Source organism: Mus caroli, unplaced genomic scaffold (genome assembly GCF_978045245.1).
Source record: "Mus caroli unplaced genomic scaffold, Mus_caroli_1 scaffold_7, whole genome shotgun sequence".
In the NCBI taxonomy this organism is placed as follows: Eukaryota; Metazoa; Chordata; class Mammalia; order Rodentia; family Muridae; genus Mus; species Mus caroli.
The window spans coordinates 54186604-54199112 of record NW_028227262.1 but is presented as its reverse complement, the minus strand read 5'-3'; the positions used below and the strand labels follow the sequence as shown (position 1 = coordinate 54199112).

Genomic DNA, 12509 nt, shown 5'->3' with positions numbered 1-12509 from the left:
CCTCTTCACATTCAATAGTGGAGTTCTAATCAATTCAGTGGTCTTGCAAATGGCTCAGCTTAATGTGTGGTTCTTTCTCTGGGCCTCACACCTCCAGCCCCAAGCCAAGCTTTTTTTGGTGACAGATGATTTATTTTGAGATTAAGTACATTAAAAGTGGTGTACTTTCTTCAAAGAGAAAGCATCCCTATATTGTAATAAAATGCATATAATATAAAAATTGCCCTGGGGGCAGGGGAGCTGGGATTGTAGGTCACTGGTAGAGCCCTTACCTAATGTGCATGAGGCCTTAGGTGTGTGAGCCCCTGCATTACCAAAGGGGTCGGGCTGGGGACATATTTAGCTTACAGTTAAGTAGTATGGGGTACATTCCATTCTTATGGAAACATTATAAACCATCTTACTCAGCTGCTCTTTAAATAATGGGTGTGAGATTCCCCTCTCCTAGGCTCTGGCAATCTCCAGTCTATTTCTATCTTTACGGAGTTTACACCCTATGTACCTTCCACATGTGCTTCTTATCTGTCCTCTTTCTAAGCCCTAACTACTACACAGAGCACAGTTTCTTCAAGCTTTGCCCATGTTACAGCATGTGCCAGATTAAGGCTGAGTAACCTCTTATGGTATGTGTAAATGTACACAAACCTTTGGGTTTTAGGGAAGGAGTCTCTGAAATGTGGATCAGTGTTCTTGTTTGCTTCCCACTGCAGTGACAAGAACACTGGTCAAAACCAATCTGGGGGAGGAAGTGGTTTATTCCGTCTGACTGGGAACAGTCCACCATAAAGGCAAGCAAGGGCAGGAACTCAAGGAGGGGCAGAGGTCAAACAACAAAGGAGTGCTGCAGTTGTGTCAGGAAACATTTGTGATTCCCAAAAAGACCACCAAGGAGCCGAATCCAATGTAATCACGTTAGGATCTCTTTATTCAAGTTCAAGCTTAGACCATCTCTGATGCAGGAGAATGGGAGGGGGCATCCCGAGCTCAGTGTTAGGCAAGCATTTATAGAGGCAACAAGGGGTATCTAGCCTGGTACATATCTGATTTGGGGACCATTATGGCCTTTAACATAATTGGCTGGTGCTAAGAGTCAAACCACAAACTTAACTTCTGCTTTTTACATGATTGGAGGTTGTTAGGACGTGAAATGCCAGGGCAGGCTTGTTACCTGGAGGTGCAGATTTGTTGGGGAATAACCTGGAAACTGGTGCTAGACACAGGTCTTATGGGGTAGGGGTAGCCTGGAAACTGGCGCTAGGTACTGGTCTGTTAGTTTACTTGAGTTCAACCTTAGGTCAGGCTTTCTAAGATGGATGAACCCCAAAGATTTGATCTCTTACTGCTTACTGGCTTGCTCACCTTGCTTTTGTATACAACCAAGGACTACCACCCGCAGTGAGCTGGACCCTCCCACATCAATCACCACTCTAGAAAAGGTCCCATAGACTCACCTACAGGCCAATCAAGGAGGCATCTTCTCAGCAGAGGTTTCCTCTTTCCAAATGACCCTGCCTTGTGCCAAGGTGACCAGCACAAGCAGAGAGACATGGTGATTATATTTTCTCTTCTCTTCTCTTCTCTTCTCTTCTCTTCTCTTCTCTTCTCTTCTCTTCTCTTCTCTTCTCTTCTCTTCTCTTCTCTTTTCTTTTTCTAGTCATTTTATTTTAATTTATTTTTTTGCCATCACATGCACTTTATTGAATCCACTGTGGACAGATATGTGAAGGTAACATTTGCATACACATAGGGTAAATGGTCAAGGCCTCAGTCTAGGGGGAGGGCCAGATGTGGACCGTGGAACACAGGTTAGCTAGAATCCAGAATGTGGCATTTTTTGTGAAAATGGTTGAAAGTCTGCCACAGGGATGGTAGAGAAAGGAATGATCCAGATGATGACCATAAGGATGCTGAAGAACAGGAAGCTGATATTCAGGAGCTTGGCAGTGGGAGCGTAGACCTGGGTTCCAATCACATCACCCACCATCTTCCTGTCCCAGAACTTCACAGAGTAGGCATATGCAATGAAGCCCAGGCTTACCTTGTCTTCCTTTTCACTTTTCCTGCCTCTTACCTTTCCAGCCTTCTTCCCTTCCCCTTCCTTTTCTGCCTTGAGTAGGAGATTGGGATTTGACTATGCAATATTATCATTGGGCATCTTAAGGAGAAAAAAAAATAACTTCTTTAGGTTTACACCTAAACTGATAAGAAAGCACATAATCTGATATTTCTCATCAGCCACATAGCACAGACTCTCCATGTAGGTGTACTCATGACCGAAGATGAATCAAAATTGAAATATTGTTACCCCCAAACTGCATGATTTTCATTAAGTACATTCCTCTTGGTATTGTGCACTCTGAGTTTTCACAATGCACAATCACATATACCATCATCATAGCCATGCACTGTCCTATGTACTCTCACTGTCCTGTGAACCCAGCAGGCTCTGCCTGGTCATCCCTCTTTCCTTCAGAATCATGTAACCACTGACTCCACTCCCGCTAGGTAAGCGCCCTCCCCGGAGCTGTCCCCTAGGCCCCACTACTCTTTATTAAAAAATAGAAATCTATTACCTTTTTTTTTTTTCTCACTCAGGCCCAAAGATTTATTCATTTATTATATGTAAGTATACTGTAGCTGTTGTCCGACACACCAGAAGAGGGCGTCAGATCTCATTGCAGATGGTTGTGAGCCACCATGTGGTTGCTGGGATTTGAGCAGTCAGTTCTCTTAACCACTGAGCCATCTCTCCACCCACCCCCCGCCCCCACTCCCGCCATGACTCTTTTTATTGTTTCCCCAGAGCTGTTTTTCCCTCCATGTCTGCTATGCGTTTTTTTTTTTTTTTTTCAGATTAGCTAGTTTTACTAAGTAAGAAGCACATTCAAAAAGGACAATTTTTGGAAATCTCACCTACAACGTTCTGGAGATGGAACTCAGAGTCAGTCCCCACCTCACACAAAAGTCACTTAATCTGGGTGTGGTGCATGCCTGTGATCCCATCTCTTGAGGGCAGAGACAGGAGTATTGTGACCTTAGGCTACTTAGCAAGTGTCAGGCTAGGTTGGACTACCTAGCAAATCTCCCTCTCCCCCTCTCCTCCCCTATCTGTCTTCCTCTCCCTCTCCCCCCTCTCTCCTCCCTGTCTTTCCCTCCCCTCTCCTCTCTCCCCACTATCCTCTCTTCCCTCTCCCATCTCCCCTCTCCCACTCTCTCTCAAAAGTTAAACAAGAAGCAGACTTCTTAATCTACCCAACTTCAAGTAGAGTGTAACCATGATTTTAAAAATGAGAAAGCAAGTAGTAGGTAGGGCTGGAGAGATGGCGTCGCAGACAAAAGCCCCTCCTGGTCACCAGTACAGGCATCAGACTGACTGTAACTTTCTGTAACTCCAGATCCAGGGGATGTACCGTCCTCTTCTGACCTTGAGAGCACTGGCAAGCATGGGGATACATAAATGCATGAACACACACACACACACACACACACACACACACACACTAGATTAAATTGTAAAGGAAAACTTCAAGTGGGGCAGGGCAGCAAGGTGGCACATCAGGTAAGGTAAAGTTCTTGTTACCAAGCCTGACGACTAAGGTTAGTCCTTCCAACCCATACAGCGGAAGGAGAGGACTCACTCCCAGTTTGTCTTCAGATCTCCACACAACACTATGGCAGGAGAGAGGGTGGACACATACCCACACATATGTAGTAAATAAGTGTAATAAAAAGTTTAAAATCAAGTTAGAAAAGCAAGAGGGTTATACAGAAAAATATACAGAGATAATCAGTGATTAGCAATTCTGATAGAATGAATTAACTTGAAAAAAATAAAGTTCTTATGTGGGCTTAGCTAGAAAAGTCTAAGTCAATAGCGAACATTTTAATTATGTTTGTTGAAGTGATTGAACCACATTTCTGTTTTTTTGCTTCTCCTTTTTTAAAAATTGCATTTACTTATCTAGTGTGAGTGTAGGGGTGTCCATGTGTGTGGGCACATGTGTGCTTGCAAGCCTTCGTGTGTGTGTGTGTGTGTGCCGTGATATTAATGAGGAGATCAGGGACAACTGTCAGGAACTGGTTCTCTCCTTCCACAGCACAGGGCCTAAGGCTCCAACTCAGGTTTTCCAGGCGTGGTAGCACTGTGCTTGTCTGCTGGACATGACCTGGCCCACACTCTAAACAAGGAAGCTCATTTCCTCATCTGTTTTTGAGGTAAGGCATAGTCCAGGCTTGCCTCAAACTAACCATGGAACTGAGAACAGCCTTGAGTTTTAAAAAGCAAAATACAATTTTTAAGTTATTCACTGAGGACTTCATACACATACACGTTGTATTTTAATCATATCCACCTACTACTCCCCCCCACCACTCTCCCCAGACACATTCCCCCAACATGTCCCTCTCCTACCTTCATCTTTTTAAAAAGTTTATAACCCAGTGAATCCAGTTAGTGCTTCCCATATGTTCATGGTGTGAGGTTATCCACTGGAGCACAAGCAACCCACCAATGGCCGCGTCCCAGAGAAAAATGACTGCTTCTCCTCCAGCAGTCATTAGATGCCTCCTGGGACCCTCTCCATCCATGCTGGAAATCTGGCTTGTTTGATCTTGTAATCATGGCTGCTGTTAAGTTCCATGAGGCAAAGGTCACACCAAGTCCAGAAGACAGCACCTCACAGCTCTCCTAGCTGTCCTCCAGCACTAACAGCTTTTTCTGTCCCCCTTTCCACAATGTTCCCTGAGCCTTGGGGATACGGGGTTGATATAAATGTCTCATTTAGGGCTGAGCAGGACAGTAACTTATTTTTAGCATTTTGACCAGTTATGGATCTCTGCTTTAACTGCAGGTCACTGCAAAAATCAGCCTTCCTGATGCAGGCGAAGAGCAACACAAATCTATTGGCATAAACATAAATGTTTGGAGGACATTTTGGCAGCATGACTGAAGATGCCCTTGGACTGTCAATTCTCTTGCCTCCATACCCTATGTGCTGGAATTATAAGTGTGTGTCAGCATGCCAGGTTTCTCCTCATTTTGGTAAAAGAAAATCAGCCCACTTTGTCCTTGACCGTAACACTAAACCAAAGCTGAGGAAAGCCATTGGATACCATCACCTGTGTCGGGTAAGTGTCACAGGGTGACTTGTAATTATTTGCTAGTACTTCAGTGGTGGGGAGCAATTACAGAAGAAGCATTCATTTATCATAGATCATTTTGACAGGACTATGGGCCTGATGCTTAAGGCTTTAGGATAATTTCCATACTTCACAAAATGAAGGTCTGTGTCAGAGACGGTGACAATTAGCCAAACAACATTCCATCATGATTATTTTAATACATTTTGAAAAATGAGCCACAGGTTCATCGTGGGTTAAATATGAAACAAAAATCCAATTATGGAAGATAATTGAGTTACTCTTTGGAAAGTGTAGGTAGGTGCATTTTAGCTTGTTCATAGAGCAGGTTCATTAACCAGTATCTTATGAGTAGATGTCAGCACAAATCCAGGCCATCAACAAGAGCATACAAATGACAATGGTTGCAGTACTAATGAGTGTTCATTAGAGATGTCCTGAAGCTGAAAACAGATGCACTACTCAGAGATTGGCAGGTCTCATCTTGTGGCTTCTTTCTTGGGTGCTCTCTCCTTTCTTGATCATTTACGAAAGCCAGGTGCTGTATGGCAGGTCCCGGTGTTATAGGTGTGAATTTGGGTTCAGGGGACCCTCACTGGTATTTTAGGGTTCTTGTGCACTGGAACAAAGAATTGGACCGGGGATATGAACAGTGATAGGAACCCAGACATTTTATTAAGTGAGCTCTTCCCAGAGTTAAGGGACTAGGGAGTCAGAAAAGTCTCTAGAAGGTGGACTGTGCTGGTGAGTAGGAAGCCCTGAGTGAGTGAAAATTTGAATGAATGCAAGTTGTTGACGACATGAGCTGTAAGAATGCTTAGCCTCAGACCCATGGGAAGCTGTTTAATCCCTACTGTGATATTCTTCGTTGTCAACTGGACTACATCTGGAATTAACTAAAACCCAAACAGCTGGGCACACCTGTGAAGATTTTTTTTTCTTAATGAAATCATTTGAAGTGGAAAAGAATCACTTTTAATCTGGATATTTTGAGGTGGGGCAATGCACCTTTAATATAGATCTTTATAGAGAAAAGAAGATACATTTTTAACCAAACCTTTTGACATGGGAAGATCCACTTTTAATCAGGGCCACATCTTCTGCTAGTAGCCTATATAAAGGACATGGAAAAGGGTAAGCTTACTCTCTTTGTCTGTTTGTTCTGGCTCTCACTGCTAAGTCCATTCCACTACTGGCATTAGAGCCTACTTCTTGGGAATTCCAGTGTATTCTGAAGCCTGGCTGAGTCCATCCAGCTTCGTGGACTGTGCAGCTATTGAGTTCTTGGACTTTCTCTTGGTGGACAGTCATTGTTGGGCTAGCTGGACCAGAGCCTGTAAAACATTCTAATAAATTATCATCTATCTATCTACCTACCTACCTACCTGTCTGTCTGTCTGTCTGTCTATGTATCTATTCATCTATCATGTATTTTTCTATCTTCTATAGTTTATATGTAATATATAATACTATAAAATATAGACTACACACATATTCTATAATTTCTGTTTCTGTAGAGAACCTTGACTAATTCATATCCCTCAAGGGGTGAAGCTCAGGGGGAGGCAAAACCTTTCTATGATCCGTGTAAGGATGTTGTTAGTGTTGAGACCTGCACCCTACCCTCAGCTTAGTTATAGCCATTTTGTCCCACGTCTGCCAGCTATTTCATATTGTTTGCTGTAATATGCCTGTCAGACATTGACACAGAAAAATAACTTGATCCACAACAAGGTCATGCTGATCACATATCCCGTTATGTTCTGTAGTTCTGAGGTTTGTTAATCTTAAGAAATTCCACAAAGCCTTATGTAGAACTCATCAAATTAAAGGTCAATATGGACTAATATGTCTAAAACAGCTTGAGTCAGAGCTGACCACCAGGCAACACTTCCTGCTCCCAAGTATGAGCTCATTGTGGGTTTTGCAGTTTTAGCCTTCACACACTGACAGAGAAAGATGTTCACCACTGTCTTCAGTCCCTGAATTCTGAGCTAAGGTCCTGATCAGTCAGTATTAGGGTGTGCATTCCGTAACCCATCCTGGTCTCACTGAGATGCATGTTCCCTTCCTTGCCCAAAAGTGCGAGAGACAGTCTGGGATTACCCCTCCCTTGTTCTTTGTCCCTATCCTCCTTGCAGTCATCGCCAGTCTTAAGAATTCTCCCCCAGAGGAATAACAAACATTTGTCAGGACCTGATTAATATTCACCTTTCCATTACTGACCCTGTCCCACTTTCTCTGGGCAAACAAGTTGATTTTAGTAATGAGGATCCCTCTGCTCCAGCCCTCCGGCTGTCAGGGTCCAAGCTGTCCTCTGTCCCTGCTGTCCCTTACTAGCCCTTCTGCTCCTGTCCCATTAGAGGTACCCTTAGCTTACCCCTGTCCTGATTTAAGGGGACTTTGCCTTACAGTGGTCACTCCTTCGGTGATTGCTCCTGTGATGCCTGTGTCTTGTGCTAGTCTGCCTCTCCTCTGGCGGCCTTATTCTCCTCAGGTATATCGTGAGGCTTCCCCTGTCAAACTTGGCCCTGATGTGGAGAGTAGGCCCTGGATTCCCACTCCTCTGGAAGACTTGGCACTAATCAGAAAAGTCGCCAATGATTCTTGGCTCAGATTCCCCTTATTTTGAACAAGTACCGAAGCACCAGGCCACGTGCCTCCAGACCTTTTAGATTGGTATAAGCTCCTAAGGCAGTGCTTGGCCCCACTGTGTCTCTCTCTCTTTCTTTCTCTTTCTTTCTTTCTTTCTTTCTTTCTTTCTTTCTTTCTTTCTTTCTTTCTTTCTTTCTTTCTTTCTTTCTTTCTTTCTTTCTTCCTTCCTTCCTTCCTTCCTTCCTTCCTTCCTTCCTTCCTTCCTTCCTTTCTTCCTTCCTTTCTTTCTTTTCACTTTGTTTTTCTGTTTTTTCTTTTTTTTTGTATTTTATTTTATTTTATTAGATACTTTATTTACATTTCAAATGCTATCCCAAAAGTTCCCTATACCCTCCCCTCGCCCTGCTCCTCTACCCGCCCACTCCCGCTTCTTGGCCCTGGTGTTCCCCTGTACTGGGGCACATAAAGTTTGCAAGACCAAGGGGCCTCTCTTTCCAATGATGGTCGACTAGGCCATCATCTGATACATATGCAGCTAGAGACACAAGCTCTGGGGGTACTGGTTACTTCATATTGTTGTTCCACCTATAGGGTTGCAGACCCCTTCAGTGCCTTGGGTACTTTCTCTAGCTCCTCCACTGGGTGCCCTGTGTTCCATCCTATAGATGATTGTGAGCATCCACTTCTGTATTTTCCAGGCACTGGCATAGCCTCATATGAGACAGCTATATCAGGGTCCCTTCAGCAAAATCTTGCTGGCATATGCAATAGTGTTTGGGTTTGGTGGTTGATTATGGGATAGATCCCAGGTGGGGTAGTCGCTGGAAAGTCCATCCTTTTGTCTTAGCTCCAAACTTTGTCTCTATAACTCCTTTCATGGGTATTTTGTTCCCTATTCTAAGGAGGAATGAAGTATCCATATGTTGGTCTTCCTTCTTGATTTTCTTGTGTTTTGCAAATTGTATCTTGGGTATTCTAAGTTTCTGGGCTAATATCTACTTATCAGTGAGTGTATATCTAGGGACTTCTTTTGTGATTGTGTTACCTCACTAAGGATGATAGCCTCCAGATACATCCATTTGCCCAAGAATTTCATAAATTCATTGTTTTTAATAGCTGAGTAGTACTCTATTGTGTAAATGTACCACATTTTCTGTATCCATTCCTCTGTTGAGGAACATCTGGGTTCTTTCCAGCTTCTGGCTATTATAAACAAGGCTGCTGTGAACATAGTGGAACTTGTGTCCTAATTACCAGTTGGAACATCTTCTGGGTATATGCCTAGGAGAGGTATTGCTGGATCTTCTGATAGTACTATGTCCAATTTTCTGAGGAACTGCCAGACTGACTTCCAGAGTGATTGTACAAGCTGGATGTGGAGAAAGAGGGACACCCACTGTGTTTCTTAATTGGAGGACTGCATATCATGACTTTGCTGAGAATCAGGCTAGGATTAATTTGGAATATAACCTTAACATTACTTTTGATATGGTTACTAGCCACAGGTTATACATTAACCTTCGTCATGGAGTATGTACAGAGGATGTGCCCTCCCTCTGAAGAGCCCCCTGATCATACCTTGGATAGGCCCAAGACCAGATGTCCTTGCTGTAACCAAGGTTTCTACTGAGCTAGTGATTGCTGTTCTCAGAAGCAAGAAGAGAATTTAAACTCCAAAGCCCTCAACCCTGCCAGTAAGAGGGACGCCCTGCTTGGCCAGTAGTCTTTTGAACCTTGCCTGTGTTTCCTTACTCTCCAAAGATGACTATACATTTAGATAGCATACCCGTTAAAGGGTTGGTTGACACAGGGCCCCTGCCCCCTATTTTGCCTATGGCAGTTAACTCCTTGGCCTGCCCTATTGTTTTCTCTTCCACTGTGAGTTTGGGTTTACCCTTCATGGACTTAGTCACAACTACATGATGATTAGAAGACACCTGGCCCATGGAGGAAATTCTCTGCTTTACCACCAATGTTTCCTCTGTTGGGCCTTGTATCCAGCTACCCAATATGGCCATGGGGAACTTTCCTGGCAATCTAACCTATGGCATCATGTTAGGCATGGAACCTCACGTTCCCCTTAGTGATTACAAATCCCCAAAGGATCTCCCAAGCATATCATGTCCACCCCTGCCTCGCTGTCCAAGCATGCCTCAAATTCCCACTTTTGTGGGACTTCCTATTCTTTGGGTATAAAATTTGCCTGAGACTACCCAATATTGTCATCTAACCTCACACTTGTCATGTGGAGGTTTACCTCATATGATGCTTCCAATATTACTCCCTATATTAACAGGGATCCCATTAGATTCTGATATGACCCCCATTATGAATAATTGGGATTTATGTGACCCCTCTAATGGTCTTGGTTTATATCCTCTTACTCTCCTAAAAGGTGGCCATTTCTTTAATAGGACATAGTTCCATATAAACTAGTTAGCGAAAATGTGGACTGGGGCAACCCCTGTGAATGTGACCATTGGCAGCCAGATTGGCTGGAAAGCCACCCCAGTCTGTGTCCAACCTCCCTTTTTCTTTCTGGTCACTAATACCTCCATTGTCAGAGACAGCCTTAACTGCTTTAATGAAAAAATGTCTCCTGACCGCCTGCTGGATGGAGTATTCAACAACAGCTATCCTGATGAAGGAAACCACTCACCATTTGAATGCTTGTGGTAAATACCACCCACTTTCATGCCATCACTCTGATGGCCCAGACTCACTTACAACCCTTACATGGGGGAAAGGGGGATTTTGGAATTACAGTTGCCATCATTGCATCCATCATTGTGCAGGCATTGCTGGGGACAACAGCTGCTGTTGCCTTGACCCATACAGTCACTAGGGCAGAGACTATCAATACTGTAGTCTCTAAGTCAGCTGAGATGCTACAGGCACAAGAGGTACTAAATCAACATCTTTATCAAATCGTCCACATTTTACAACAGTTGATTTACTGGCAGAAGAGTTGGCCCTTGTTGGGGACATGTCTCTATTGGCATGTGACCCCAGGATTCACTCAATCTGCCTAACCCTTTATCAGGTACATAACACCACTGAAGCTCAACAAGAGTTGGCTCAATATCTTGAAGGTACCTGGTCAGACAAATTCCTTAACTATTCTGTGGTGCTAAGGGAGAACATAGACAACTTCAAATGAGACCAAGGTGTCTGTGCTCTCCCTAGATGCCAGATTCTTGGGGAAAGCGTAGGACAATATTAAGAGGCTGTTTGACCCCTTATGGATAGCCACTTATGATATGATGGGAAGAATTGTCATACTAATGATTATTTTAAATGTCTCACACAGCATATCTCCAGGCAGTGCTCCATAAATATGGCAACCCCACAGGTACTGATGGCTCTCAAAAATCCTGATTGCAGTCCCCCAAGGAAGCAATTAAAACCTGGATGCCAGAGATCCATGAGACCACCATGTAGGCTGCTCATCTCCCCCTCTCTTTGAGGGCTGGCAGTCAATGATGGGTAAGATCCTGGAAGACAGGATAAACTAAGACAGGCACAGTCCAGTATTCTGGGGATGCTCCGAGGTGGGGGTCAACAATGTCAAGGCAATGGCACCCCAGCTCCCACTAGGCTGTCAAAATCTAAAAACAAAAGGGTGGAAAAGTAGGAAGAATGGGGCGATGGCCACCTCTATGTAACCACCAGGGACTGTGCTGCAGTAAAGGCATCTCTTGCAGGAGGACCTAATTGAAGACTGCCTGAGAAACCAAGAGTTGCTGATGCAGACAATGCTAGCCAATTGGGAATTGCTGTTTAGAAGAGATGCTTTCTTGGGACTGATGGGTGGAGGTTACTAAAGGAGCATACGGCATTCAGACAAGCTTGGTGCAGCGTTTCTCTGCTTTCCTCCCTTAGATCTTGCAGAACAATTCATGTCTTCTTTTCACCAAGCCAGCTGAGCTCTAGTTCAAAAGCTTTATCCTTAATTCATTATGTACTATATAAATTATTCTTACAACTTCTTTAACTTTTAATTATACCAGGTCATTCATGTCATCTGAAGCTCTTCTGATTCTATCTTTGCAACTTGCATGGATTTTCCAATGCCACAGCCCCAGTAGCCATATAAACTACCTGATGGGTCAATTGTACAGTACAGAGCCATGCATGATCATTCACATTGTAAAACCCCAAAATGAGACTGCAGCCCAAAGGTCTAAGAGTACTGTAGCTTGTACAAGCATGTATGTACACAGCCACCTTGCAGGATGTGTTAGGGGAATGTTACAGCCAATGTTAGATCTGCAGTTGGAAGCTTTTTCTCCTATTATGTCTGCTAATGAATGAATGAGCATCTGCCAATAAGCCTATGAATCCCATTCCAGCATGTTGACCAAAGAAAAATAAGTGGCCCCACAGTTCAAAGGTCCTCTTTCAGAGGACCCACATTCACAATGTGGCACATATGCATGCATTCATGCATGTCTGTATGTATAAACACACAATAAAAAATGTAAAAATAGTACTTTAAAATTTTATCTTTTCTTGAGTTTGACCTAAGAATGCCAAGTGTGAGTCCTCTAATGTTTATTTCTTATTTACTACTGTACTTTGAGATTAACCCATGTTGTACACATCAATAATTTACATAAAATGTTTATTTGTGATTATTTATTGTGTGTGTATGGTGTGTGCAAATGAGGTGTGCAATATGTGTACATGCGTGTGAGGATACTCATGCCATGTGCTCTCCTGGGGAGGCCAGAGGAGGCACTGGGTATCCTGTTCTATCAAGCACTCTCTGCCTT

The 12509-nt window shown here is 43.6% G+C and overlaps 1 pseudogene; it reads right to left on the bottom strand.

The window, feature by feature from the left end:
• Positions 1-11514: 11514 nt before the first annotated feature.
• Positions 11515-12081, bottom strand: LOC110295721 (proteasome subunit alpha type-3 pseudogene; annotated as a pseudogene).
• Positions 12082-12509: the final 428 nt, after the last annotated feature.